Source organism: Neomonachus schauinslandi, chromosome 11 (genome assembly GCF_002201575.2).
Source record: "Neomonachus schauinslandi chromosome 11, ASM220157v2, whole genome shotgun sequence".
Taxonomy (NCBI): Eukaryota; Metazoa; Chordata; class Mammalia; order Carnivora; family Phocidae; genus Neomonachus; species Neomonachus schauinslandi.
In genome coordinates, this window is record NC_058413.1 from 42,796,918 (window position 1) to 42,804,915 (window position 7,998).

Genomic DNA, 7,998 nt, shown 5'->3' on the forward strand with positions numbered 1-7,998 from the left:
TTTTTTTTTTTTAAGATTTTATTTATTTGACAGAGAGAGACACAGCGAGAGAGGGAACACAAGCAGGGGGAGTGGGAGAGGGAGAAGCAGGCTTCCCGCTGAGCAGGGAGCCCGATGTGGGACTCGATCCCAGGACCCTGGGGTCATGACTGAGCCGAAGGCAGCCGCTTACCGACTGAGCCACCCAGGTGCCCCATTTAGTTCTTTACAATCAGTTTCTCTTTTGTCGTTATGTTGCTTAAGTTACCGTGAAGATTAACTCGTATTTTCACTGTTTTCCCGTATTTTATATCCTATTTCTTTTCATAACTGCTTATAGGGTCTTGAAAAATAAATTTTGAAATAAAATTTAAATTATTTAGTATTTTTACTTTACCAATCCATGCTATCTTATATAAACACAGTATAATTTAGTGCCTTTCAGAAAAATTCCTTGTCTCTGCTTTTTATCTTCAGCTATTCTTAGCTAATGTTTTTCCATGAGTTTTTCTGAAAGCAACAAAAAATTGGTTAATGCAAATCTCTGGGCCAGCCTGAAGTTTAACTTTGGAAACTAAGTATTAATGAGTTTCTACAGAAAAAAATTTCCTTTGCTTTTGTTTATAGATTGAAATTAACGAGTAAGTCAGTGAGAGTTGCTTAATGAAGTCCATTTACAATTTTTGACTTAATTTCCATTCTTAGTGTCCATTGACCCGACTTTAGGTAGAGAGCATGTGACTCCAGACAAGCATGCAGTCATTCTAGGTATATTGCTGCTTAAGAAAAGGACTTTACAAAATGTGTTAGAACATGGGAAAAAAGATCTTGGTCTCTTGTGGTTTTACAGGGTGCCAGAGGTTTAGTTGCTTGTATGTTTCACTCAGTTGCTTTCTGTTCAATGAGTAGGATCACCACCATGCCTTACAACTTTGCAGACTCACTGCAGAGGAAATAACAAGAGGTAAAATGACCTCAAATGAATGTGGCTTTTTTGTGGGATGGAGTGAGTAGACAGTGCTACAACTAAATAAACGAATTATGCAGGAAGGCCTTTACTTAACTCATCTATATTCTTTCTACACTGTGACTCCCCTGCCCCCATCATTCCTCGTTCTCTAAACATTTGTACAGTGATTAGTTTGTTGTAAATATGTAACGTGATTACAGTTGAGTTGTTTAGTATTTTTATAATCTTACTGTCATTTCTCTAGTAAGCTCTTTCTTTTCCTCTTTTGGGCTGACAGCTTCCTTATTGTGAGTGCCTTAAGGTAAGAGATCTTAGACTCAGTGTTGGTTGAATGGAACTAACTCCCTTCATCTTGTTATGTTGGAGTCTCTTTATCCTGCAAGTTCCTGTTGTTTTCATTACATAATCATTTTGTATTTGGAAAAATAAAACTGGTATTTGTATCTCTCTACCATAAGTCTTGGGTAGCATCATGACCTTTTATCAATTCAGTATTGGGTGTGAGAGATTTTGATAACAGTTTAAAGGGGAAGGAGAAATCATTATGTATGGTAAACTTGAAGTTATCTGTGCTCTTAGAAGGCAGAAAGGAGTCTGGATAGTTTTGTTTGTGTGTTTATTGCAATGCCCATCATACTCACATACCTAGGAAACACTTCTTTGCCTACTGGCCAGCTTATTACCAGTGTCAGGGTTGATTGAGATGTATGGGGGCGATTTGAGGTGTGGACATTTAACTCCATAAATATAGAGAAGATAGAGGCGATACATTTATTTTGTTTTCTGAAGGCAGCTCTCAGTGTAATGTAGTGGTTTTGGGCACAGAATTGAGCCAGACTGCTTGGAATCAGTCTCCACCACTTATTGCCTGTGGTTTTGGGCAAGTTACTTAACCTCTTTTGTCTCCTTTTCCTCACCTGTAAGATGGAGACGAATAACAAGAGTACTTAACCTACTTCATGGACTTCTTGTGAGGTTTCAGTGAACTAATGTATGTAAAGTACTTCGTGCCTGGCACATGGTAAATATAAATTCTGTAGAGGTATTGTTTGCCAAGTCAAACACATGTGACTCAACGTGTACCTGATGTACGTGTCCCTGAAGGAGTTCGGAGTGTAAAACTTAATTTTTCTGCAAGTCTGATTTATAGTTACTTTTAAATAGCTTTAAAAGTGGGGACTAAAGAATCCGTAAGGTATCTGTGTTTGGGTTATCTTTACTGTACACTGGCTGCCTTCCTCAGGAAATATTCTTTTGTCTTAGCTGTTCCATGGCCTGACTGAGTCGAGCTCTTTTGCAGTGACCGCAGCAGGGAAGCTTGGCCTGGGAGACTGGGTGAGGGGCACCCCCCCTCCCCCCGCCCTCCGCTAGGTACACGAGTCCTGTTGAGAAATAAGGGTTTTGCTTCTCTTATAAGGGCACCTAGCTGAACAGATGCCATCTCATCTCTGGGCGCTCTAGTATTAAAAGAAGTGAACGTCCAAAATAGGATTTATTAGGATAGTGATTCATTCATTCAATAAATATTTCTCTAGGGTTTATGTGCACGGCCTTAAGGAGTTTGCAAAGACAGGGTTTTCCTGTCCGAAAGTAGAATGTCAGTCCTAACTGAAGGGAAAAACATGAAAATGATTTGTTTTGTTCTTCCTGCTATCTCTGAAATTGGCCTGCTTCTCTTTCAGAAATGTAGTTTATGATTGCTCTCTTCGTACGCTTAAAAGCTCTGCTCTGCTTTGTTTGTAGAGGAAGGTTAAGAGGAAAAACTGGTAAGTTCTCTCATCTGTAAGTTTCTTGCTGATAAAATGACTACATTTCTAAGAAGTAAAGAAATTACCTGTGAATTTTGTTTCCCAAATAATTTAGTGAAATGTCAAAATGAATTTATTCATGTTGGCTTTAAAACTTTTTATTAATAAAGATATTCTACACCTTTAATGGGTCTGTCTTGCATTTTGTAAATAAATTTATTCTTGGCAAGATGTATACATTTTGAACTGTATTTTCGCATTGACTTGGAGGATTACGGGCCGCACGAGCAGTGCCAACACCCGCACCCCCACACCTGTGAAGATAGCAATGTCAGATGGCAGTACCTCCACATCTCTGCTTCCACATACTTGATGCTAAACTCACTGTAGCATTTGTCACTCAGAAACTGTGCTGTCTTATCCGTTCTGAGACATCTCACAAATTCTCATTTTAATACCTTTGTAATTAGGATGCATCTTCCAGTTGATGGCATCCTAGAGTCAACAAAAGATGGTATTTGTTTCTTGTCTTGCCTCCTGTTTGAGGATGAGTAGGACGCCTTGAGGGCAAGGACTATTACTCATTCACTTGTGTCCTCTCCGATGTGCGATTTGCATTTAGAACTCCACTTTTGCTGAACTGCAGTGTGGCAGTTTTTTTAGGATCATCTCAGTGAGTGTTAACTGAAATGAGAGTTTCTTCAGGACGCTTTTGCAGGAGGAGGCATTTAAGAGGAGGGCCTGGTCAGTGCTGATAAGTAGTTAAATGTGACTTCAATTTCCCCTCTTTTGTACCCATTCGGTCATTCTCTTGTGGTTCTCTTGTTCATACTGATGCATACCTCAGTGACAAAGTGTTATGTACACTTCAACCAGAATTAGTTGCTTTTAGCACATGCCAGTGAATTGGAAGAGTAAGATTGTTAGGTTCTTATTTGTGATACGCTGTTATTTTGTGAGCATCCTTTGGATATTGTACTATACTGTAGTCACTTCATTACGTAAATGAGGAAATGGGGAGTCGGTGTGTTTAGGGACATAATGTTTATTTTAGTCTATGGTGATGGAAGAAAGACCAAACTTCCTGCACAAAGCTTCTGCTTTAGAAGCATCTTCTTCTTCTCAATTACTATTTTTTGTTATTTTTATTGGTTTAAAATTATCTGTCTTATTTATAAATAGCTCTGTGATTATGAGACTTTGGGTTTTCACACCCTTATAACAATAAATCAGATGTTTGCTTGAAAGGTAGAGTTGGTCTAGACGCCCTTTTCTTGCCCCCAAGTACTTGAATTATCAGCCTTGCAAAAATCCAGATGGAATCTTAGTGCTAGAAGAAACTGCTTAGTGAGTGGCTCTAGTTGTTTTCCATAAGTTAAGCTTTTACATGTGGGTGATTAGAAAAGTCTTATCTGGGACCCTAATTAGTATTTTTCTGGAAATAACTGCCATGTACATTTTTAAAATAGTCTTTATTTAAGAAAAGTTGTAGATTTATGGAAAAATTGAGAGGATAAAACAAAGTTCCATGGGGCGCCTGGGTGGCTCAGTCTGTTAAGTGTCTGCTTTCGGCTCAGGTCATGATCCCAGGGTGCTGGGATCGAGCCCCATGAACCCTGCATCAGGCCCCCTGCTCAGTGGGGAGTTTGCTTCTCCCTCTCCCTCTGCCTCCCCTCCCCCGGTTGTGCTTGCGCTCACGCATTCTCTCAAAAATAAATTAAATCTTTAAAAAAAATCCCAAAAAACAAAGTTTCCATATACCCAGCATCGAGTTTCCCTGTTATTAACCTCTGAATTGTACATTTGTTATAATTAATGAACCAGTATTGATACTTTATTATTATTATTATTATTTTTTTATTTTTATTTTTAAAGATTTTATTTATTTATTCATGAGAGACAGAGAGACAGAGGCAGAGGGAGAAGCAGGCTCCCCGCGGAGCAGGGAGCCCGATGCGGGACTCGATCCCAGGACCCTGGGATCATGACCTGAGCCGAAGGCAGACGCTTAACCGACTGAGCCACCCAGGCATCCCGATACTTTATTATTAACTAAAGTTTATACTTTGTTCAGGTTTTCATAGCTTTTACCTAATACCTGTTTTCTGTTCTGGTATGCTATCCGGATACTGCATTACATTTAGTTGTCATGTTTCCTTAGGCTCCTCTTTGCTGACTTCCTTTGTTTTTGGTGACCCTGACCATTTTGAGGAGAATTTATGAAGTATTTTGTAGAATGCCCCTCTATTGGAATTTGTCTGATGCTTTTCTCGTGACTAGATTGGAGTTACGGGTTTTTGGGAGGAAGACACAGAGGTAAAGTGCCATGCTTATCAGGTCACGTCACATCAAGGGTATACATTGTCAACACGATTCCTACTATTGATGTTGACCACGGTCACCTGGCTGAGGTAGTGTGTGTGGTTTCTCTACTGTAAACCTCCTACCCTCCTTTCCCGCCGTGTTCCATACTGTATTCTTTGGAAGGAAGTCATTGTGTGCAGCCCACACAAGAAGGAGTGGGGATGCTGTGTAATTTTGAGTAAACCTATCTAAATGGCAGAACAGTTTAAAAATGTGCCTGGAGTTAATGAAATTTTTGTTTTCAACAAAAACATCAGTGTTTAACCTGCATTTCAGAGATTTGTTTTTGGCAAAATTTTCATTCTCAGTGTTTTAATCTTCACTTGTTGTGTGGCAGCTGTTAGATGTTCCTGTTTACCTACTTTTTGTACCATCTATTTGATACTCTTTTTTAAAGATTTTATTTATTTGACAGAGACCCAGCGAGAGAGGAAACATAAGCAGGGGGAGTGGGAGAGGGGGAAGCAGGCCTCCCGCCGAGCGGGGAGCCCGATGCGGGGCCTGATCCCAGGACTCTGGGATCATGATCTGAGCTGAAGGCAGACACTTCACGACTGAGCCACCCAGGTGCCCCTATTTGATACTTATTTTTGAGAAAATGAAAGCAAAATGTGGGAGATTATTCAGAAACTCTTGAATAAAATTTGTTAGTATTTTGATCTTCATCTGTTGCTTTTTCTCTGTTAAAAATATTATTTCTAAAATTGAAGGCTTGCTTGATATGTAAATTAGGATTAGACACCAGAACAGTTTAGGACCCAAAATGATCAAGGGAAAGCACCTTGTCGGAAACCCCCATGACAATAGCCTCTCCTTGTAGTTCCCATTTGTGTGTTTCAATTATAAGGCTTATGTTAAAATTAGATCAGAATTTCCATTGTAGACTCTCAATTTCATAGTTGTGTAACTGCCATATAAACTTGATTGTAAACAACGGCCTATAATGATGGGCCTTATTTGAGCAATTAAGGTGAGAAATTGTGAGGACTGAATTTGATTCCAAAGGTGAGTATAAATTTTTTGTCTTACGATTTCCCACATTTTCTACAGTGGGGACATATTATTTTATAATTAAAAAACTAAACTAAAAATAATACAATTTGTTATAGTCTTGGGACTATTATATATGTAATTATATATATTTCTTTTTTATAATTTTGATAATTATATTTCTTTTTGACTACTTTCCCCAAACTTTAGAAACTTAGAGCCATTTAAATCCATTTACCTTCTTTCACTTTTTGTGTGTTTTTTGACTGACTAAATCTTTCTAGTTCAGAGAACGAAAACTCGAAAACTGTTACTTCGTGCGTCTATGTATATCTCTTTGTAATAAATTGTAATGCTGATCCTGTGAAGGCAGCTCAGCTTTTGAGTTCTAATAGTTTGTGAATAGAAAAAAAAAATCTGTTTTGTCCTCCATTTTTCTTGGGCTTATAAACTATGTACAAAAATTATTTGCAAGAAGGGGGGAGTTCAAATCTTAGAGGTGAATGTATTAGATTCATAGGTCTCCTATAACAAATTACCACAAATGTAGCTTTAAACAACAGAAATGTATTCTCTCACAGTTCTGTGGACCAGAACCTTGAAGTCAGGTTGTTGACAGAGTTGGTTTCTTCTGGAGGTTCTGAGGGAGAATCGCCTTCCATGCCTTTCTCCCAGCTTCTGGTGATTTTTGACGTCCCTTGGCTTGTGGACACATGCCCTTTGGGTCTTGTCTGTGTTTGTGTGTCTCAAATCTTCCACTCTTTTCTCCTATGAAGATACAATGGAGATCCTTAACTTAATCGTATCTGCAAAGATCCTATTCCAAATAAGGTCACATTCACAGCTACCAGGGTGTTAGGAGTTAGGCATCTTTTTGGGTGCCATAATTCAGCCCACTACAGTGAGTAAAACCTTTTCTTGAATTTGCTAATGAGCACTGTATAAATACTTTTACTGGAGGGAAGAATAGTATCTGACCTATGTACATACAAATGTGATTCAAAATTTAGTTGCATGTTTATTTTCTCTTTGTGTGGTTTGCAATTGATGTGGCATTCTTGTACTGTGAAATTAGGCTGTGTGCATATAGACAAGCTGTAATTTGGGACTTTAAATGGTGTGAGCAAAGTCTTAAATTCTACGAACACATGCCATTTAGCTCTTTTTGTAAGATGAATGTTTTTATGCTTCCTTTTGATATGAGCCATGTTTGTCTTCACTTAAAGGAGTTTAAATTTATCCAGTGATCTAGTCTGATTTGAATTTGTGTGCCATGTGGAGGGATTTCATAGAAACCAAGAATTGCTGGGTGGATAAATGAGGTTAAATAATCAGAAGTAAGAAGGGTAGTCCTTGGTGTGAATAGACAGAGCCGCTTTCTGAAAAGTGCTGCCTCATCCTTCTGGCATGTGGTTTGGAGAGAACCTCTGGTCAGAGCATTCTCCTTCTCTCCCACTTTGAGATGAAAGCCATGAGAAATTTAGTTCTTAGGATAAGAGGTTTAATAAAGCTTTTTTTTTTTTTTTTTCTTTTCAAGTTCAGTTGTGCTGTAGACCCATGGCTACAGTATTTGGTGATGTAATTTTTAAAAACAAGCCCCTTCTTCCATCCATTCTGTATCCACATGAGTCTGTTTTGTAGTACTTATTTCAAAAATTGTCATCTTGGGGCTCCTGGGTGGCTCAGTCGGTTGAGCATCCGACTCTTGATTTCAGGTCATGATCTCAGGATTGTGCGATCGAGCCTGCTTGGGATTCTCTCTCTCCCTCTGCGCGCCCCCCCCGCCCCCCGCCTCTCTCTCTCTCTCTCTCAAAAAATAAATTGTCATCTTTATTCTGCTTGCTTATGTATTGTCTCCACTACTAAGATGTAACAAGTGCCAGGATCATATCAGTTTTATTCTCACTCAGGACTGTACCCCAGCACTAAGTAGTAAATATTCAACAC